The 22541-nt window shown below is 52.2% G+C and overlaps 1 protein-coding gene and 1 pseudogene across 1 annotated transcript in view; one reads left to right on the top strand and one right to left on the bottom strand.

Annotated features, from left to right (window-relative positions):
- LOC127046625 (zinc finger MYM-type protein 1-like) overlaps positions 1-5706 on the bottom strand; it is a 398827-nt pseudogene extending 393121 nt beyond the window's left edge.
- Positions 5707-6035: 329 nt separating this feature from the next.
- LOC127046946 (zinc finger protein 34-like) overlaps positions 6036-22541 on the top strand; it is a 184077-nt gene continuing 167571 nt past the window's right edge. The window contains exon 1 of the mRNA XM_050944653.1: positions 6036-6117. The gene's annotated coding sequence lies outside the window, so the exon portion shown is untranslated. The remainder of the gene's footprint in view (positions 6118-22541) is intronic.

Raw genomic sequence — 22541 nt, 5'->3', positions numbered from 1 at the left:
CTGTTCCTCTCCCTCCTGCAGGAACCCACCAGCAACCATGCAATAATCCCTACCTGGACTGACTCCTCTGCAGCCATTTCTCTCCTCTGTCCCATGGGAGGATGGGATGAAGTTGACTGAAACATGGACTTCATTCTGCAGCCTGGCAGGGTGAGAAGAGCAGTTGTGGAGGTTTCAGAACAGGCTTCAGTTCATTTCACATCATGATTCCCCTAGGCTCTTTCCCTGCAGACAGACACCCTAGATTCTGCCATCCTGGGAAAATGCTTGATCTCTTTATTACAGTGTAGACCTGCCCCCCTCCTGCCAGGCTAATCCCACAGATATTTTTAACCTCCCTTCTCCCTCCCCCCATCCCATAACAAAAGCCTGGGTTACACTAGAGGTGGAGGTTGATCTAAGACAGGCCTGCACAACTCGTAAAGCGGCGAGGGCCACATTACTCCAAAGAAAACAGCTGAGGGCTGAAACCTACCGGCCCCGTGGTAACACCCCGCCCCAGGGCCACCCAGCCCTGCAGAAACAAACCCTCCTTTCCCAGTGCTGCCCCACCAAAACAGCTGTGGGCCAAAAAGGAAGGCTGGGGGTGGGGAGGTGATACTTTATTTTAAATCAGCCAGGGGCTCCCAGCTGAAGAGGTGGCTGGGAGCCCTCAGGGTTGAATTAAAGGGCCCGGGCAGCTGGGGGAAACCGGAAGGGCTGGCTCTAGGTTTTTTGCTGCCCCAAGCAAAAAATAATTTGGCTGCCTCCCGTCCCAGCCCTGGGCTCCCCCTGTACCCCGCTGCTGCCCCAGTCCTGGGCTCTCCCCCGACCAACACACACCCCCTGCTGCCCCAGCGCTGGGCTTCCCCCTTTCCTGCCCACCAGTGCCCTCCCCCTACCCCACTGCTGCCTCAGCCCTGAGCTCCCCTCCACCAGTGCTTCCCCCCCCACACCTCCTGCCGCCCCAGCCTTGGGTCACTGGTAACTCACTCCCAGGACGGGTCATTCAGCAGGAATTTTGAATGTGCACAAAACACAGACAGGATTGGTTCCCATATGGTTACAGAGCTGCAGTAAAGTGGAACAATTTTCAGCTTGTGTGATTGGAGGATATCTGGATGCATATTATAAGACTGTCCTCCATAAATGAGGAAAAGTTGAGGTGCCTTTATTATTCTTTTGTTCCACTTTCTTTCTTTCTATGGGGAATTTGCCAATGCAATATCACTGTCTTCCTTTCAAACAAACAAAAAGGCAATGGCTGTTGAAAATAGCAATTCCAGTCCTAATAAGCATTTCTTTCTCAATTTTATCCTACTTTTTCTACAGCAAGTTACAGTGGATCAGTATATTTGATTTGGGAGAAATGAAGTAACAGCTGCCCAAACTGAGCTTGAGCACTCCTGAATTTTGAGGTGTTCAAATCTGGAAGGCAGGTGCAGAGGGGGTGGTGGGGGGAAGGAGGGCGCTGTGGGCTCCATGGGGGAGCATGGCAGCAACTGTCTGGAGCTACATGGAACCAGACACACTGGTCTGAGTGGCATGGTAAGGGGGCTGGGGGTTGGAGAAGGGGTAGGGGGTTCCGTGGGGGGGGGGGGGACAGTCAAGGGACAGGTAGCAGGGGGGGTTGGATGGGGCGGAGGTTCGGAGGGGCAGTCAGGGGACAGGCAGCAGTTGGATAGGCACGGGAGTCCGAGGGGTTTATCAGGGGACAGGTAGAGGGTGGGGTCTCGGGGGAAGTTGGGGGGCGGGTCTCAGGAGGGGGCAGTTGGGGACAAGGAGAAGGGAGGCTTAGATAGGGGCTGGGGTCCCAAGGGGCAGGGATATCAGGGGACAAGGCCCAGTGGTGCTTAGATAGGGGGTAGCGGTCCTGGGGGCAGGGGTCCGAGGAGAGGGCAATCAGCGGCCACGGGCTGGGATTCAAAGGGTTCTGGGCTGCAGGCAGTCGCGGGGAACCCTGAGCCCTTTAAATCCCAGCCATGGCTAGGAATCTCTGCGGGCAGCTCAGAGCCCTCTGATTCCCAGTCGTGGCTGGGATTTAAAGGGCTCTGGACTACCTGCCGCTGCGAGCAGCCCAGAGCCGGTTGATTCCAGGCTGTGGCTGGGATTTAAAGGGTTCTGGGCTGCCCACGGAGTGCCGTGTGCAGGGGATTTAGAATCCCCCCGCGGGCTGCACTGTGAGGCTCTGTGGGCCGCATGTTGTGCAGGCCTGATCTAAGTTATGCAACCTCAGTGGATGGATTAGAGAGCTGGAAATCTCTCTCCCCACTCATGTATACCACTGCCTCTTTCAGTCTCTCCTTCCCCTGTCCTCTCTCCCTGTCCTTCTGGCTGGGAAAATCCATTCCTGGTTCTTTGCTCTCCCATGCCAGGAGAAAATACAGCCAACTACTAATGGGAGGAGAAATGGAGCAGGGGGTGCTGTTTGTACAGTCACTTTCTTGCCAGTCCCCAGCACTTTCTCTGAGATCTGTCTATTACCTGGAGTCTGTGGCTTAGAATTTGTATTAACAGAGCCCAGGTCTGCTAGTACCAGCTGGAGAAAGTTGTCACCTGGGCAGGGCAGAGAAGAAGCTTTAATTAAGGTCACTTCCCAGCAGCTGCTAATCCTGGTCTCCCAGATCCCAATGGAGGCTGCAGCATCTGACCCAGGAAGCTGAACCCCAATATCCTGAGCAGAGAGAGACAGAGCATTTGAGCAGTCTTCCCTTCTTTTGCTCTCCGGGGAGAGAAGCTAATGAGAGCCTCTCCTCACAGGGAGAATCTCATTTCCCCCACTGTCCATCTGGAGTCACTCCTTGACCTTCCAGCAGTGCCCAGAGTCTCCTTGTCTTTCCATACAGTGACTCTTTATTAACATTGCTTTCAGTGAATCCAGATTTCAGAAAGAATGAGTCCAGAATGCTGTGGAAGATAGTGCCATAGTGTGGCAGTGCTAAACTCCTTTCCACCTCCCTCACTGCCTAGATCTAGAACAAGGAATTGGGGCAGGAATTTTCCCTATGAAACCAGAAGTTCTTGTGGTTTTCAAGAGCGGAGAAAAGCAAAATCTGTGATTTCACCTCACAGTGTTTTATAAGTCGATAGAAAGTTATCACGTGCCTGGAGAATGCTGGGCAGTGCTGGAGCCAGGATTCTGGCACAAGCTGATGAGATAGAAGGAATATGGTTAATAGCAACCCCCAGAGCCTCCATCCAGGGGTCCCCAAATATCCCCAGTACCCAGAATCCAGACCCCCCAGCCAGGGTCCCACCAGATATTTCCTGGATCCAACCCCCAGAATCCTTGGCCAGACATCCCAGATACCCCTCAGAGCCCCACCGGCCAGAGAACCCCCACCGGATCTTCATTGCCAGGCTGGGAACCCCAAAGGGTTCTCCTACCAAGAGCCCCCAACAGTCCCCTACCAAGAGCCCCCAACAGGGACCCCTCCTCCCCCCAAAGGGACCCCAATTGGGAACTCACTGCCTGCCTGGGATTCCCCCATTAAGCAGAAAGGTAAGAAATGTCCATGCCCTGTCACTAGCAAATAATGGTCACCATGGATCCACCCCAAGGTGTCTACATCTTAGCAATGTGGGAAACAGCCCCTTACAGAGACCATTTGTCATGGGGTTTGGGATACTTCTGGACCCACACTGCACCCAGAGTGAATTTCTTATCCTGTGCCAGCTGGAGAAAAGAAAAGAGTCCAGCCAACTCTCCCATTACTAGCTGGGAACCACTGATCTCCCAAACAGAGGGAGGCCTCTGGCTTTGATGGATATTAAATATGTGACTGGTCTCTTTCACTGGCAAAGATTTTAACAGAGGTAAAGGAGGGAACAAATGATTCTCAAAGGAGAGGGGAAAGATGATCACTGGGCAATTTAACCGCCTGCAACCTCCAGGATGGAGAAGAACTCAGGGCAACAGGTTCCCTTGACAGAAGAAGTTGCTGGGATTTAGAAACATGGGGAACAGCCCCAAACATGAAAGGATTTTTAATTGATATTTGATAATGATGTAGAAAGAAGGAAATCCTGAGCTTTGAGATCAATGTTCAGAAATGAAAGAGAAAGGGTGGAAATCTGAGTGATTTTGGATCCATTTTTGCCCATTATACAGAGGAAAGTGTAAAATCAGAGGGATTTTATATCAGTTGTCGGTAAGAGGTACAATCTGAGAGTATTTCACATCAATATTTGATAAATGAATAGAGCAGAAATGGGCAACATTTGCAAACATGTTATATCCATGCTCAAGAATCTGAGGAAAGGTATAAATCTCAGATTCTTTGTATTTTACCATTAAAGAGACAGGGAAAAACATCTGAGGGCATATTCACTTAGAAATAGACAACTAAAGAGAAGTGGGGCAAATGTTTAGGGTATTTTATATCAGTCTTTGAGATCTGCAGAGAAAACATGTCACAAAGTAAGGAACTGATAACATGAGAGAAAAACATCAAGATCTGAGGGGGATTTTATGTTGCTATTAAATAACTAAAGGGAAAAGGGGGACTGTTTGACTGGATTTTATGACTGTCCAATACATAAACACAAAGTGATGGTTCCCCTCACTGCCACCATTCACAGGGGCAGCTGGGAGCCCTTTGAGGAGCTGATTTAAGAGGGCAAGGGAGGGGGAGCTGGAAGGCTCTATGGACAAAGGAAGGAGGGAGCAGCAGGCAATGGGCAGGTTACTGAAAACTGAGGGCTGGGGACAACTGTTTTGGTAGTTTGGGGACAGGAAGTGGGATTGGCAAACCGGGGTCTGGGCAGTCTCCATGAGGGACACATGCTCTTCCCATCCCCGCCCTGGCAGAGAACGGGCATCTCATCCCATCCCCACTCCAGGGGCAGCCATGTTTTGAGGAATGACTCAGCAACAATTTCCCACCTAAATAAGGACAAATCACTGCAGATAAAATGGGTGAGGAAAACTGCCACACTGAAAGATTTTAGATTGACATTTGAGAAGTATGGAGAGACCAGGGCAAAATCGGGGGAGATTAGAGAGCTGATCATTTGGGGGAATCTCCCTGGATTTTATAGCCACCTATGGTAATGAGAGAAAAGGGGAAAAACTTGAGAGACTTTGTAGGTAGGAGGAAGTGGCACAAACAAAGAAGGATTCAGTGAATTTACCTCTCCCAGAGGAATTTCCTGGCTGCACAAAATAGTTCAAATTTCCCGCCCCAATGACCTTCCCCTCTGAGCAACCCCGACTCACCCCCTCCTCCCCAACGAGCTCAACTCCTGCTCCTCCCCCCATCCCGGATTTTGCTATTTAGCCCGCTCCTAATCCAGCCTCCAGCCGCCTGATCCCCACCCCCCGACCATCAATTTCCTGCTCAGACCCTGGCACCTCCCTGCTCCTCCCACTGCCCCTTCCTAGCCCGTCACTAGCGCCCAGCGGAACGTTACGGCTGATACGGGCAGCGGCTTCAGCAGCTGTTACTGAGCATGCGCAGTGCCCCGGGACTAGCACACTGCTACGGGGAGCGATTTAATACACCGCCCCGCCCCTCCGGGCCCCAGACTCCGTCCCCCTCCCATCCCAGCGGGGCAGAGGCGGCTCCGAGGCCCCCGGAGCAGAGAGTCACTTTCCCGCCCGGCCCCAGCGCCCCCCCGGGGTCTCTCACTCACCGGGGTCTCTCGGGCCGAGGCCGGGGCTGGGCAGCGGGGCCCAGCTGGAGAAAGCCCCTCCCTGCCGGGCACGTAGGGGTTAATGCTAGACCCCACCCCCGAGAGCAGCAGCTGCTCAGACTCAGCCCGGCTCTCACGGAGGTAGCAGCAGCTTTATTCTTCCGCCCCGACTGGGGCTCGCATAGAGCATGCGCACTTTCCCCTGCTGAACCCCTCCGTTACCTGGCTAGAGAGGGCGGAGGCGGCCCCAGGGCATGCTGGGAGATGTAGTTTGGGTTGCGTTTCCCGGCTCTGGGCATGCGCAGATCGGGGGTGGGGGCGGAGTGTGATCAGCGGCTGTGTGAGCGCCGCGCTGCTGCTGCCCCATCGTGACCTGGGAGCCTGGGCGGAGCAGGAGGGTCTGTGCCGGGGAGCCTCATTAACTCCCCCCCGCCCCCCCAGGCCCTGCTCCCGCTGGAGCCGTCCTGGGCTCTGCCCTCCCCGCTGCGGAGCTGCAGCCTCCAGGTACCAGAGCGAGCCTGGGGGCGGGGCCGGGCGGTGACCCTCCCCAGTGTCCGGGGGGGGGGGGGACCCGGCATCTCACAGCGCCGGGATCTGCTCCCTGGGGTCGCGACCGCGGGGGGCTCGGAGCTGCTGTCCCCGCAGGCTGGGCCCGGCCAGGCTCTGCCCTGCGGCCCCATGAGTCCTTGCGTGGGGCCGGGCGGGGGCTGCCGGGATGGGGAGCGGATGGAAAACGTCTGTGCAGCACAGACATGGCTGGGGGAGGAAAAGAGCTGGTGACCCCCGAGGAGCTGGGAGAGAATGTGGGGGCTGAGATCCACTCGGATTCACCGCTACCCCCTCCCGTGGGGACCCCCCCATCCTCTCCTGTCCTGCCTCCTTTCTTTCTGGAGAGCAACGAGCAACAGCCAGGGTGACCCCCCTCTTCCCTCAAATCTGAGAAATTTCCTGTTCTCCCCTTATTGTGCCCCATTTTCTCTGCACTTCGCCAGTGTCCAGTTCAAATTTCAGATTTGGAGTGTTTCCCCCTATTTTTACCTGCAGTGATTTGTCCTTGTTTAGGTGGGAAATCGTTCCCCTGAGTGATTTCTGAACTGCGAAGAGGGTTAATGGGTAGAGGCTGGGGGAGCGCTGAGACAGGGTTATGCCTGGGCTGGGCTGGGCTGGGGGGCACTCTCTGCTGGCAACAGGGCATGGAAAGGCCTGGGAAGGGAGGAGCAAATGTCCCCATGGAGATGGCTCAGGTTTCCCTGTCCCAGCTACTTCCCCTCCCCCACGGTGACCAACCCAGAGCACTCCCCCAACTGCTAGTCACATTCCCAGACCCTACAGCCAGCCCTTCCCCACAGCCAGCGACCTTCTGACTCCAGCTCTACTCCTTTCCCCTGTGTAAGCCACATCACCCAGAGCTCCCTGCCAGCCATGTGAATGTGAGATAAGAAAAATCCATTCCATTCTGATGTTGATTCAATATCACTGTGTAAGCCCCTCAAATTTCCCCTCTTTTCTCTTGAGTGGTTGAATGGTGACATAAAATCTCCCCACATGTTGATGCTTATCCCTTATATTGGCAAATATTTAGTTTGTGCCCCATTTTCTCCTCAGTTCTGAAATACTGATATCAAATTCTCGAAAATCTTCCCGCTTTTCTGTCCAGGTATCTGACTGAGATCAGGGCTCTTATGGTACTGAGCATGGCCCTGTTCTGCCAGGCACTGAAGAGACCCCGGCTGAGATCAGACCCCACTGTTGTGCCAGATAAAACTGGGACCTGGACCGAGATCACAGCCACTCTTGTGCTAAGCAGCTCGCGACTGGGACCCAAAGTGCTGTGCCCATTGTGCTGGGCCCTTCAGAGATTTCGACTGAGATCTGTGTCCCCGTTGGGTCTGGCATTGCGATGGCCCCGACCCAGATCACACTGCACTACTGTACTGGGCACTGCGCAGAAGCTGACAGAGATCCTGCCTCCACATGTTGCCAGTTGCTGCAGGGGCCCTAAACAAAATCAGGGATCCTGTAATGCCAGGAGTTGCAGAGACCTAACTGAGATCAGGACCCCTGTTGGTCAGGGCTCTGTAGGGACACTGACCAAGATCAGGGTCCCCATTGTGACAGGTGTTCAACAGACACCAGGGGTATCTCTACCCTGTCATTAAAACCCCCCAGCTGGCCTATGCCAACTGACTCAGGCTCACAAGGCTCAGGCAAAGGGGCTGTTTAATTGCAGTGTAGATGTCTGGGCTCAGGCAGGAACCAGGCTGCAGAACCCTGCGAGGTGGGAGGGTGCTAGACCTTGGGCTGCAGCCCCAGCTGGAACATCGACACCACAATTAAACAACCCTGCAGCTTGAGCCGTGTGAGCCCAAGTCAGCGGGCACGAGCCAGCCCCCGGAGTCTGCAGTGTAGACATGCCCACAGGGACAGAGAGGCCTTGCCACAAAAAGCTGAAAGGCTGAATTGGCAAATGGTGGGAGCTGACTCTCCCTTTTACAGATGGGGAAAGTGAAGCTCAGAGAGCTCAAGTAATTTGCTCAAGTTTTCATGGAGAATTTGGGGCAAAACTGGGAAACGAACCCAGATTGTTTGAATTCTTGCCTCTCCCCTTAACCCTAAGCCCAGCTTGTGTGTGTGTACAGCGTTGTTTTGGTCTGTGTTTGCCTTGCATTGGCTTCCAAGAGAGGTTGTGGAATTTCCTTCATTGGAGGTTTTTAAGACTAAGTTAGAGGTACACCAGTCTGGGAATGTCTGGGGATTCTTGGTCCTGTCTCAGCGCAGGAGGTTTGAGTAGACGACCTCTCAAGATCCCTTTCAGGCCTACATTGAAATAATTCTCTTTTGTGCTGTGTCCTGTTCTACGCTGACCTGTTTTACATGGTGCCATTTGGAACTGTGATTGCACCATGTTGTGTTGCATAGTTTTATGGTGCATTGTTTTATTTCAGTGTGTTTGGTGCCTGTGTTGTGTTGGTTTGAGTTGAATTCTTTTTCATTGTGTAATTTTGGCCTACGGTGTATTACTTAACATTGTGTTGTTTTCTTTTCCTTTGTATTGTCAGGTTATGCTGTGGTTTTGTTGTTGTTTTTTTTTCTGAATTTCCTGACATTATGTTATGGGTTGTATTCTGTATGTTGTGTTTTATACGTTTATATTGCATAGCATCATATAAATGTACAGCTGGGCAGGACCTCAAGATGTCATCAAGTCCAGCTCTCTCTGCTGAGGCAGGACCAAGTATATGTAGATTATCTCTGACAGAGGTTTATGCTACCTGCTCTTATAAACTTCCAGGGAAAGAGACTCCACAGCCCCCCTTGTAAGACTACTCAAGAGCTGAACTACCTTAGCTCTGGTGACACCTGCACAGATTTTAGTGGTGAGCAGCTCTGGAGAGAGAGGAGACCCCAGTGAGTGGGCAGCTGGGTGAAGAGACTAAAGTTGGGAGGAGAAACATGACGTGTCCCAGGTTACCCAGACTGTCCGTGACAGAGCTAGACATAGATCCCAGTTCTAGTGCCACTGTGCTGCTGTTTTGAGCACTGAAGGTCTCTGGGGTTTTAGGCACTGGTGCAGACCCTTAGTATAGACAGAATTTACACTAGTGCACTCTGATTGGCACTGGTGCACCATGTTCCTGTTTGAGGGCTTGCGGGGAGTGGGGAGACAGTGACCTCACAGAGGCCTGGGGCTGGCTGAACAGTGCAGCTTGTAACGGAGGGGCAGCAGTGAATGCTGGAGGTATGAGCCAGGAGCACAGCCCCACAGGACTGGACACTGACTTCTCCTGACCCACAATACACATCCCCAGCTGTATGCAGGGACTGCAACTGAGCTGTCCTGCCAAGACAGCCTGTGCATCCATGGACAAACCACCTCTTCCTGCAGCCTAATACAGTGAGGTCTGGGGACCTTTCCAAGCTGTGCGTGACAGGGCTCTGGCATTACTGGGGTCTGTTCCTGGCTCCGTCAGTGACCTGCTTGGTAGCTACGGGGAAGTCACAGCCCTTCTCTGTTTTCCTCCTACCTATTGTCTATTTGGATTGTGATCTCTTTGGGGCAAGGACTGTCCCTCTGTCCGTGCAGTGCCCATCACAATCGGGGTGCTGATTTCAGTCAGGTTCTCTGCCATGTGCTGCACGATGGGGCTCTGATATCCATCAGTGTCTGTGCTACACAAGGCACAGTTTATAGACTCACAGACTTTAAGGCCAGACAGTAGAGGTGTATTTCAGATGAGGTCTCATCAGATAACAGTACTAACCCTTTCATGTGTCTGCTGGAAATACCTCGCCTGATGTATCCTAGGACCGCATTAACCTATTTCACGGCTGCATCACATTGGCAACTCATAATTATCCTGTGATCAACCAATACATATAGATCTTTCTCTTCCTCTGTCACTTCCAATTGATAGATCCCCAGCTTATTGCAAAATTATGCACTTGGGGACTAACAACTAGAATTTGTGCACTGTTAATTTTCATCCCATTTCTATTACTCCAGCTTTCAAGGAAGTGCAGATTTTCTTGTATGATTTTCCTGTCGTCCTTCATGTTGGCAATCCCTCCCAGCTTTGTGTCACACTCCCACTTCTTGTGCCAAGATCACTAATGAAGGTTTTGAGTAAGATTGGTCCCAAGACTGATCTGAAGAACTCCACCAGTAACCTCCCTCCAGCCTGACAACTCACCATTCAGTATGACCCCCTTGTAGACTCCCCTTTAACCAATTCGTTATTGACCTTTTGGTTCTCATATTAATCCCCATCTTCTCCAATTTAATGAATAGTTTCCCATGTGAAACTGTATCAAAAACTTTACTGACGTCCAGATCAGGTTTCTCTGGCACAAGCTACCTTTTGTAACACCATGTTTTATTTATTTATAGTGCTGAAGCCTGGGAGGAACTGTTAGCAATGGGCTGAGAATGGCCATGTGAAGGTGGGGGAGGGGTTGGGATGTTGGAAGTGTATCTGGGATTGTGTTTTGTAGGAGTTCATGTCTCTGCTCCCTGTGGCCGTGGTGCATTCCGTACCAAAGCAGCATGTCAGCAGAGCAGACGCACACACCATAGTTCCATCTGGAACATGCAGCATTCACTGCCAGACGGGATCGGCAATTTTTCGGGGGCCCATCTTGATACGCCTGACTGGGGTGGATTCACTTGGACGGAGGTCTTGGGCTCTGATAGTTTGCGATGTTCCTTTTTGCATAGTCAGTTCTTTCCATTTATTGTTTTACCCCCGCCTATGCCCGATGTCACTCTCGTCTTAACTTGCTTTGGTTATTTAACTTCCAGCTTTTAAATGAGATCTAAAAATTACAAAGCTGAATGAAAGATAAACAAACAGAACCATTTGAATGTTGGCCCATAGCTGGTAGAATGATACCCAATGAAGGTCTGCTGTAATTCCCTGGTTCCCTATAGCATTTTCTGGTGGAGCAGATAAAGCAATGTCAAAGAGTCCTCGGGTGTTTGCTCTCTAAGGAGCATGTCACCTTCCAGAGCTTGCAGTCTTTCAGGAGTGGTGCGCTGGGTTGTATTTAGGAATCTTAAAATAAAAGGTTAAGATGGCTGGTTCACAATATCCAGTTGAATCTTGCAAACAATTATACAAATGGACCCTACTGCTATTAAAACAATATGGTATTAATACTGATTTAAAACTGAAATTAAAATTATGAGATAAACGCATGAGAAATGAACTGACACCTACTTACCATTTCTTAATGCCTAAAATTTTGACACTCCCTCATACCATTTTTTTTTAAAAGTGATGCACAGCACACAGTCAAATTAATTAATGAAAGCACACTGATTATTGACTGCTTTGTGTTGCATGAGCATCTGATTAAGCACCCATTTAAAACTGTTCCACTGTAAGTGAAAATGCATCAATCCAGCTTAGCTCCAATGTGTTTAAATGTGAATGAAAAGTTTCTAAATTAAATACATGGCAGGATAGTCAATGGGAAAATACACAGGAGTGCCTCTACCCAGTCCTGTTGACTTCTTCTCCCAACACCCCCCCATGAGTTCTGGGCTCTTGGTCAACTCCACTCCCAATCTCACATCACCTGTGCCCTCTCCCAGCCTAACCCCTTTCTGCTGCAGTTCTTCATCCCCCTCATCCAGATGGGGTTGGTGCTGCAGCACCCAAGGCACCTGCATTAATCACTGTCCCACATACTGGGGCTATTTAAATTTTAGGGAATGATTTACCAGAGTCACTCACTCTGGGAGGTGGGAGAGAGGATGTTTTGTACTCTCTATGGCCATGTTCAACCCTGGTAGCCTCCATGTTACCTCATCCTCCACCCTCCCCCATGTGTCTCTGCTCATGTGTCAGAGTGTCACTTTCCGATCATATGCCACTGGCCTCAGCAGAGCTCCTAGACAGGAGAAAGAACAGGAGTACTTGTGGCACCTTAGAGACTAACAAACTTATTAGCTTTCGTGGGCTACAGCCCACTTCTTCGGATGCATGGAATGGAACATATATTGAGGATATATATACACACATACAGAGAGTATGAAAAGGTGGGAGTTGTCTTACCTGTCTCCTAGACAAGAGCTACATCACGATGGAGTTACAATACTGAGAGTAAAATACATCACAGGGAGGGTGTAATTATCCTGAGCAAGCATTACAGTCTAGAATGTGAAAGAATTAAAGTACTTCATTACTTAAAAGTATGCTTGAAAGGACTGGGTTTTTATTAATAAATTGCAGTAATTATCCTCACAGCTCTTGTCAGCTGTCTGAAATGGGCCATCTTGATTATCACTACAAAAGTTTTTTTTCCCTGCTGATAATAGCTCATCTTAATTAGCGTCTTAGAGTTGGTATGACAACTTCCACCTTTTCTTGTTCTGTATGTGTATATATCTTCTTACTATATGTTCCATTCTATGCATCTGATGAAGTGGGCTGTAGCCCACAATGCTTATGCTCAAATAAATTTGTTAGTCTCTAAGGTGCCATAAGTACTCACTTGTACACACACAGATGAAAAATTTTATATAGGTATAATACAGAAATGCTTGTGGAGAAAGTCGAGTTTGATTTAAGGATATTTACACTGTATAATTTGCATGTGACATTGACAATTGTGTTTGAACAGTTATAAAGATTTGGCTTTTCAAATCTCAGTATTGGCTGTAATTAAATAATTGTTGTCTGACGATCCCCATAACTTCCCACAGCTCTGAACATTGAAATTCTAAACATTAAAAAAGGGCTTTAAAATAACTATTGATATCATCAATTGAAATTAAAAAAAAAGAAATAGACAAAATTATTTTTGCCAAACCCACTTAACAGCAATCACAATACACTAGGGGATGGAAATTCACAGCTAAGGCACCCAACCTTAATTCTTCCATGTAAGTCCCATGGCAGATGGCTCTGGCGGCATCAAGTGGGTCTGTTATGGCAGGGGAAGGTTGGGGTAGTGTCTGAGATCAGGGTGAGGATGGGGAGTGGCTCCATGTCCACGAATGTAATTCATCTCTCCACCCCTCTGCAGAACCCAGATGCTAGGGATTTATCCAGTGAAGTGAATTTCACTCTGGGTGACTTTGAGACAGTCACTGAAAGATCCTTGTGCCTTCAGTTCTACACTGGCCACAAGAGTATACTAGTACTCTCTCCCTAGACTGCCGGGGGCAGCCAGGGATAATTAGTGGGTTATGGAAATTAGAAGATGAAAATACATTAAGAATGATATGTGTGTTTATTAGTTATTCATGTCCATAATCTCCACCCCTCTCTTAGCACATTAATCTCTCAGTCATTATGAGTCTTGACCAGTTATGAGCTTTCTGTAGACACCTCACAGGATCATCCTCCAAGAGATGTTTGGTGTGGTGGGTTTGTCAGGTCTCAGGTGAGAACTGCTGGCAAAGACCAAGTGATCCTTTGCCAAGGGATCTCTGTGTCACTGTCTGACCCCCGTAGGCCAGGGAGAGGACAAGTTTCTGCTAATGGCCTTCAGGATGGGTGCTGAGTTCACTGCAGTGCCCCATATCCCCTCTCCATTTCCCTTGTCGGTGTGCTGTCTGGGATGCTGCCCCATTTCCTGCTCCCCAGGCCACCCCATAGCTACTCCATTTGCCAGGCTGCTGGCAGCCCCCAGGGAGAGGCCATCCAGCCCTTCAAACTGGTGCCAAACCGCTGGGCCTCAGGCTTTCTGGGGTGCAGCTCTGTGAGTCCCATTGCCCCTGCCCCAGGAGTGCTATGGGGCACGTCCTTCTTGTGTGTCAGGGCTCCACCCTCTGTCTGAGGCCTTGGGCACTTTCTGTCTCTTGGGGCACCAGGTGAAACAGCAAAAGAGCTGACTCAGCAAACAAGGGTAAATAAAGGAATGGAAAAAAAAGAAACGGGGGAGGGAGGGGAATGTGGACAGGTCCCTTCATTATGTGGGCCTCTCTTACTTCTGGGGGCCCTGGGAGTGTCTCAGTCCCCTTCAGAGTTTACTGGGTCTCCAGCGCAAGTTTCAGCCTGCTCCCCCTTTGAGCTCTGGGGATCCCCACCCTCCCTCAGTGAAGGCCAGAGCCTTGAATGCTGCCAGCCCTCGCTTTGGGGCTGGAGATGCTCCACAGACTGTTCCCTTCCCACGGTGGCCCCCCTCTGAGTAGAGTAGGCCTCTCCTGTTGGCTCCTGCTCCAGTACTGGCATGGTTTGCAGATGTGGAGGGGCTGAGCCAATCCAGACTAAAGCAGCAGTTGAACCCCTTCTGTGCCAGTGTGGGGTTTATATAGCCCTTCACAGGCTCCCAGACCCAGGGAATGGCCCCCTATCAACCCTATGCCTGATGTGAAGGAGCGACCCACTGGCAGCATTGCCCTTGAGGGTGCTGTTCCCACTCCCTCCCCTCCCCCTTTACTGTTACCACAATGCCTGTCACCTTCACTTCCTGAGGGGTGACCCCAGAAGGTGTCTTGTTATCCCTCTCCCTACCCCCCTAGGAGCCATTATACACCCTCTATCACTCACCTCCGTCTGGAGACAAGATGGGTCTTGGGGCACGGGTGATGCTTTGCTGGAGATCCATCGTCACTGAAGGGGTGGCAGCCTTGACCCTCCTTGAAGGTTGCCAGGATGCTGATGTGCACTGGAGGAGAACTGGGGCTTGACTGAGTCCATGGACCATTTGGCCCACAGTGTGTCACTGTAAAGCCTGCTCTGTATTGCTGCAAATTGCTGCTGGTGGCGTTGCACCCGTAAGTCTCTGTAACGCTGTCTTCAGTGACTCGAGAGCACGAGCGCCAGCCTCAGGCAGACTGGTAAGAAGCAGGGAACAAACCCCAAATTGGTTGTGAGGTCTGTATGGAGATTTCACCAACCAAGAATCCAGTGTAAATGCTTCAGGCTCTGTAACAGCATTAACATGGAATCACAGACAGTCCTTTTGAGTGATCCCATATATCTTACCACGCAGGTGAGCTCACTTTTGTGACAGATGGTCCCTTACACCCCCAACATGCTATAAAAACTCCACTGCCCATGTGGGCCACAATAACTGGTTTTCTGCATATAAAAGCCAGGGCTGGCATTAGGGGGCAGCAAGCAGGGTGTGATGGAGTAAGGACTGTCTGTGTGGGGGATGGGAGAGTAGGGGATGACTTTAGGTGAGGGACAGGTGCTCAACCTGTAACCTGAGCTAGGCAGGGGAAAGGGGTGTCAGCACCTTTGCCCGGGAAGCTGGACAAAGGAAGGGGCTGGCTGGAGGGAGCTGGGTGAGTTCAGTTTTGGTTTTGGGCTGGGTGGTTGGAATTCAGGGAATCCCAAGCTGGGGATTAAGCTTCCTGAACCCCAGAAGGACTTGATTGAGGGGTCCTGGTTGTGCCTACAAGCCCTGCTGTATCCTTTATTCCTGTTGTCCAATAAACCTTCTGTTTTACTGGCTGGCTGAGAGTCACTGTGAGTCCCAGGAAGAGGGGTGCAGGACCGGACTCTGCCATACTCTGTGACAACTGGTGGCAGCAGCTGGAGCTACTGCACTCCGTGAACGGCACTTCTTGCAGTAAGTGACTGGGGAGCAGTAGAATGAAGGGATGACTTCAGGGGTGATTAACCCCTGGGAGTGTGTGCCCAGTGAGAAGGACTTTGCAGTAACAGGGTCCCCCAGAGGATTGCAGCGAGCGGTCCCAGGGGCGGAGGAGTCTGCAGCTCGACGCTGGCAGAGAGGTGGTGACCTCAAGAAGGGCTAATGCACTAGGAGTCTCCATGGAAACTGTGGGGAGCGGCAAGCACCCCGGCCTGTGAGTGGCCAGCAGGGAGATGTATGCCAAGCGGCTTAAGTGCGACTTGGTGGAGCTGTGCAAGCAGAGGGGGCTGCACAGAGGGAGGCTTACCAAAGACCAGTTGATTGCCCAGCTGGAGGAGGGAGACCGCTTGAATGAACTGATCCCTGTCCCTGAAGGAAGCAGCCTGGCAGATGCAGCGCAGGCACCAGTGTCTGTCCTCGCTGGGAGTGGTCAGCTGGCAGCTGAGGGCTTCCTGAGACCCCCTATTCCTATGCCTAGGGGATGGGCCGGGAGCAGCCCAGCGAATGCCGCGGGCACCGTGACAGCTCCGGTCAGCAGGGGATCATCCCGGCGACGCTCGGCATCCGTGGAGCGGAAGCGGCTGGAATGGGAGAGAGAGCTAAAACTGAGAGAGCTGGAGGATCATGAGAGACAGAGAGAATATGAAGCGAGACAGAGGGAACATGAGGAGAGACAAAGACAGCGGGAACTGGAGGAGAAAGAGAGACAGCATCATCATGAGCTGGAACTGGCGAGGCTGAGGGGCAGCAGGCCTCCGGCTGCAGTGTGTTAAGGGTGGCCTAGGACTGTGTGGAACTTTGATAAGTGCATCCTGGCCCATCGTAAGGAGGGGGAGGACATGGATGACTTCCTGGATGCCTTTGAGACGGCCTGCGAGCTGCACCAGGTAGATCCTGCAGACAGACTCCGGGTTCTCACCCCCTTACTGGACCCCAAGGCCGTTGCATTGTACCTCCAGCTGGGAGAGGAGGAGAAAGGGAACTACGAACTATTCAAGCAGGCCCTGCTGCGCGAGTTTGGGCTGATTCCTGAGATGTACGGGGAGAGGTTCCAGAGTCAGTATCGGAGGGGTAGCCGTGTTAGTCTGGATCTGTAGAAGCAGCAAAGAGTCCTGTGGCACCTTATAGACTAACAGACGTTTTGGAGCATGAGCTTTCGTGGGTGAATACTCACTTCGTCAGATGCATGAGTCAGTATAAAACCCCTGAGGTCTCATATCTGCAACTAGCTGTCCGCATGGAAGGATACACCAGCAAGTGGGCAGATGGGACCCAGGGAAAGGGGGACCTGGTTAAACTGCTGGTACTGGAGCAACTGTATGAGCGGTGCCCATCCGACCTGAGGCTGTGGTTGAGGGACCAAAAACCAGAGAACCCGCGACATGCAGGGCGGCTGGCAGATGAGTTTGTGAAGAGCCAGACGGGGGGTGACAGGGAGGAGTCCCAAAGGAACAGGCCCACTGCAAGGCAGAGATAGAGTCATCCTGGAACCTCTCAAAGGGGGAATAGAGAGAACCCCTTCCCAAGGGGAACGCCCAGCGTCAGGGACAACCCACCGGTTCGAGGGGACCAACGGATCATGAGCTGCTGTCAATGTGGCCAGAGGGGCCACATATGGTCCCAGTGCCTCAGGCTCAAGGACAGACAGCAGACCGACCCCACACCGGGTTAACTTGGTAGAGATCCAGCTGGACAAGGGGCAGCGTTCCCAGGAATGTGGGGCTGGCCACGTACCACCTGCGAAGGAGGGAGGAAGGCCCCAGGTCAGCTCCTCTGGGGGGCTGGATGCTCCAGGCTCCGAGTTTTTGGTTTACAGGGTGGGCCGGGGCTATTCCTCCGGAGAAAGTGCCTTGTTCCACTGGAGGTAGATGGGAGGAAGGTCACTGGGTACTGGGACACAGGCGCAGAGGTGACGCTGGTTCGGCCCGAGGTGGTAGCCTCAGTTCGGATGGTGCCCGACACCTACCTGACCCTGATGGGCGTGGGTGGGACCTCATTCAAGGTGCCCGTGGTGATGGTATACCTGAAGTGGGGAGCCAAGGAGGGCCCCAAGGACGTGGGGGTACATCCACATTTGCCCACGGAGGTGTTAATGGGGGCGGACCTGGAGGTCTGGCCAAGCAACGCCCGGAGTGCCCTGGTCGTGACCCATAGTCAGAGTCGGAGCAGGGCACTGTGCCCTGACAACGGGGAAGGTACTCTGCCCGAGGCGCAGGACCCTAATCTGGTGAGGAGGGAACGCCCAGGGACACAGCTCAGAGAGGCTGCGGCCTCAGACCCAGCCGACGAGAGAGAGCAGTCCCCTTCCCTGTCCTAGCTGCTGAGTTCCAGGCCAAGTTGCAGAAAGATCCCTCCTTGCGGGAGGCCAAGGGATCTGGCTGACCTCAGTGCAGTACAGTCCATGAGGAGAGGTTGCAAGGAGAGGTTCCTATGGGAGAAGGGGTTCCTGTATTGAGAATGGGCTCCCCTAGGGGAAGAAGAGTCATGGGGGATCAGGAGGCAGCTGGTGGTTCCCCAGAAGTTTTGCCACAAGCTACTGTACCTGACCCGTGACTTCCCTCTCGCAGGGCACCAGGGAATCCGGAGCACCAGGCAGAAGCTGCTACAGAACTTTTACTGACCTGGGGTCTTTACCCATGTCCGACAGTACTGCCAATCCTGTGACCCCTGCCAGAGGGTGAGGAAGGCCCAGGACAAGGGGAAAGCAGCTTTGAGGCCTTTACCCATCATAGAAGAACCTTTCCAGAAGGTGGCCATGGACATAGTGGGACATCTCAGCAAGGCGACCCTTTCGGGGAAAAAATACATTCTGATGGTGGTAGATTTCGCCACTCACTACCCCGAGGCGGTGGCTTTGTCCTCTATCGAAGCAGACACTGTGGCAGATGCGCTGCTGATCATTTTCAGTCGGGTTGGGTTCCCCAAGGAAGTCTTAACAGACCAGGGGTCCAACTTCATGTCGACCGTGCTCCGATGCTTGTGGGAGAAATGTGGGGTCCGGCACAGCTGGGCCTCAATGTATCACCCCCAGTCCAACGGGCTGGTGGAAAGGTTCAACAGGACGCTAAAGATGATGTTAAAAACATTCATGAACCAACACCCGCAGGACTGGAACAAGTACTTACCTCACCTGCTGTTCGCGTATAGGGAGGTATCCCAGGAATCTACCAGGTTTTTGCCTTTCGAACTGTTATATGGAAGGTGGGTAAGGGGGCCCCTGGACCTGATGAGAGACTAATGGGAGGGGAAGGCCACTCCCGAGGGAGAGTAAGTGGTGGAGTATGTCCTGACCTTCCGGGAAAGACTTGCTGAGCTCATGGGCCTGGCCAGGGAGAATCTGGTCCGAGCCCAGAGGAAGCAGAAGGTCTGGTATGACTGCATGGCACGGGCCCATACCTTCACCACTGGGGATCAAGTGATGGTTCTCATCCCCGTGAGGAAAAACAAACTCCAGGCTGACTGGGAAGGGCCCTTCAAGGTTATCAAGCAACTAAATGAGGTAAACTATGTGGTGGAGCTTTCTAACTGGGCTCATCACCGTCGGGTGTACCATGTGAATATAATGAAGCCATACTATGACAGGGGGAATGTGGTGTTGGCCATGTGTGGACATTGGGAGGAGCAGGGAGATGACCCTTTAGTGGATCTATTCCCTGGGACAAAATCTGGTTCCCCCCCGGAGGCAATTCCCCTCTCTGATGAGCTGACCCTGGCCCAGCCCGCTGAGATCAGAGGGGTGCTGCATCTATACCGACAGCTGTTTTCCAACTGGCCTGGACGCACTAATTTGACTGTCCACCGGGTCACATCCCCGTATAAGATGCTCCCCTTTTCGGATCACTGGGAAAACTGCCCAGGACCTAGAAAAAGAGGTCAGGAACATGCTGGCTTTGGCGGCGATCCAGCAGTCTTCCAGCCCTTGGGCCTCACCAGTGGTGCTAGTCCCCGAAAGGGATGGGTCAATCTGGTTCTGTGTGGACTATCGAAAGCTCAATGCCATCACCGTATCTGATGCTGTCACGGAGTGTGGGGGAGTCCAGCCCTGCACCCCTCTTCCTGGGACTCTCAGTGACTCTCAGCCAGCCAGTAAAACAGAAGGTTTATTGGACAACAGGAACGCAGGTTACAGCAGAGCTTGTAGGCACAGTCAGGACCCCTCAATCGAGTCCTTCTGGGGTTTCAGGGTCCTTGGATCCCAGCTTAGGATTCCCTGAATTCCCACCACCCAGCCCAAAACCGAAACTGAAACTAACCCCCTTCAGCCGGCCCCTTCCTTTGTCTAGCTTCCCGGGCAAAAGTGTTGACCTCCCACCCCCTTTGCCTAGCTCAGGTTACAGGCTCAGGTATTGTCCATCCCCTAAAGTCCTCCCCTGGTCTCCCATCCCCCATGCAGACAGCCCCTACTCCATCACAGATGCCTACCCCATGCCCAGGCCTGACGAGCTCCTGGACAAGCTTGGAGGCGCTCAGTACCTCACCACCATGGATCTTACAAAGGGCTACTGGCAAGTGCCACTGGACACAGATGCCAGGCTGAAATTGGCCTTTATCACCCCTTGGGGCCTCTATGAGTTTCTGACCCTGCCCTTCGGCCTCAAGGGAGCACCGGCCACCTTCCAGCGCCTGGTGGATCAGCTACTGAGGGGGATGGAGAGTTTTGCCGTGGCGTATATTTACGACATCTGCGTCTTTAGCCAGACTTGGGAGGACCACGTGTCCCAGGTTAAACAAGTGCTGGACCAACTCCGAGAAGCTAGGTTAACCGTAAAGGCTGAGAAGAACAAGGTGGGGATGGCTGAAGTATCTTACCTGGGCCATCGAGTGGGGAGCGGCTGCCTAAAATGGGAACCAGCCAAGGTGGAGGTGATCAGAGACTGGCCTGCTCCCCAAACCAAAAAGCAGGTCCAGGTCTTTATTGGGATGGCGGGGTACTATGGAAGGTTCATGCCCCACTTTTGCGCCATAGCCACCCCCATCACTGAGCTGTGCAAGGAGGGGAAGCCAGACAAGGTGGTCTGGACCGAGCAGTGCCAGCAGACTCTCCGGGCACTGAAGAAGGCTCTGGTTAGTGGCCCAGTTCTGGCAAACCCAGAATTTGACAAGCCCTTCATGGTGTTCACCAACACCTCAGACATGGGACTGGGGGCAGTGTTAATGCATGAAAAGGGAGAGAGACACCCCATCGTGTACCTGAGCAAGGTACCCGGGAGCAGAACTATGCTGCCATCGAGAAGGAATGCCTGGCCATGGCGTGGGCCCTTAAAAAACTAGAGCCATATCTCTTTGGGTGACACTTCACCGTGTACACCAACCACTCTCCCCTGACCTGGCTGCACCAGATGAAAGGAACCAATGCCAAGCTCCTGAGGTGGAGCCTGCTTCTGCAGGACTATGACATGGACGTGGTCCATGTGAAGGGAAGTGCCAACCTGACAGCAGATGTGTTGTCCCAGAGAGGGGGCCCTGCACCTCCCCAGGTCACTGGGCAGAGTGACCCCGCTCAGTTCAGTCTCTAAGGGGGGAGAGATGTGATGGAGTAGGGACTGTCTGTGTGGGGGATGGGAGAGCAGGGGGTGACTTTAGGTGAGGGACGGATGCTTAGCCTGTAACCTGAGCTAGGCAGGGGAGAAGGGTGTCAGCACCTTTGCCCAGGAAGCTGGACAAAGGAAGGGACCGGCAGGAGGAAGTTGGGTGCGTTCAGTTTTGGTTTTGGGCTGGGTGGTTGGAATTCAGGGATTCCCAAGCTGGGGTCTAAGCTTCCTGAACCCCAGAAGGACTTGATTGAGGGGTCCTGGTTGTGCCTACAAGCTCTGCTGTATCCTTTGTTCCTGTTGTCCAATAAACCTTCTGTTTTGCTGGCTGGCTGAGAGTCACTGTGAGTCCCAGGAAGAGGGGTGCAGGATTGGACTCCCCCACACTCCATGACACAGGGCAACTGCCTGCAGCCCCCACAAAGCTACATTGCTCAGGCTTTGGCTTTAGCCCCAGATGATGGGGCTCAGGGCCCTGGACTTCAGCCCATGTGCTGAGACTTCAGCTTTCTGCCCTGGACCTCAGCGAGTCTAATGCTGGCCTTGCTTGGCAGCCCCCCTGAAACCTGCTCACAGCTCCCCAGGGGACCCCAGACCCCTGGTTGAGAACCACTACCTTACCCCACGAATCACAGCAATGTTCAGCTTACTGCCAGTCCCAAAGGACCAGTCACTTCCTTAGGTCAATTGAATCTTAGATCTTCCAACAAAGACAACACTTGTAGCCAGTTCTGTAATAACCTGTATTAAGATTTATTTAAAAGGAACCAAGAGTTGTTTACAAAGCTAAAGCAGGTAATCCTATAGATGCAGACAAGTTGCAGTCTTAAATTTCAAAGGTAATAGAAGCTTCTATAATAAGCAAGCTCTACATATTCTTTAGGACTAACCCAGGCTAAGCAGCTGGGGATCTCTTGCTTATGCCTAGAAACTTTGCCTCCCAGAGTCCAAGCAGCATACAGATAATCAGTTCCTTCTGTATGGGATTTTTCATTCCCTTCCTGCCATGTGCCCTGAGCTGCAAACTCAGCTAATGGGAGGTCAAGAGCACAACAACAGTCTTGTGTCTTCTTTAACGTCCCATAATAGTCTGTCTGGTGTTGATGGACCTTTCCTGCCAGGCAGGGTGTAATGCATTCTGTTACCAGTCAGCCCTTTGCATAGGTAAAGTCTCTCTCCTGTCTGGTGATTAACAGAGCCACAGAGGCTCATAATGCAACTAGTCAGATGTTAACCCGGGCAGCAACTCACAAGCATTCAATAAAGTCTAAATACTAAACACGTTCTTATGTTCACATCTGTATGAGGAGTATCTACTCTTTTGGACTCACTGGGGAACCACAG

This window comes from Gopherus flavomarginatus, chromosome 1 (assembly GCF_025201925.1).
Source record: "Gopherus flavomarginatus isolate rGopFla2 chromosome 1, rGopFla2.mat.asm, whole genome shotgun sequence".
Classification (NCBI taxonomy): Eukaryota; Metazoa; Chordata; order Testudines; family Testudinidae; genus Gopherus; species Gopherus flavomarginatus.
This window is presented reverse-complemented; position numbering and strand designations above follow the sequence as displayed.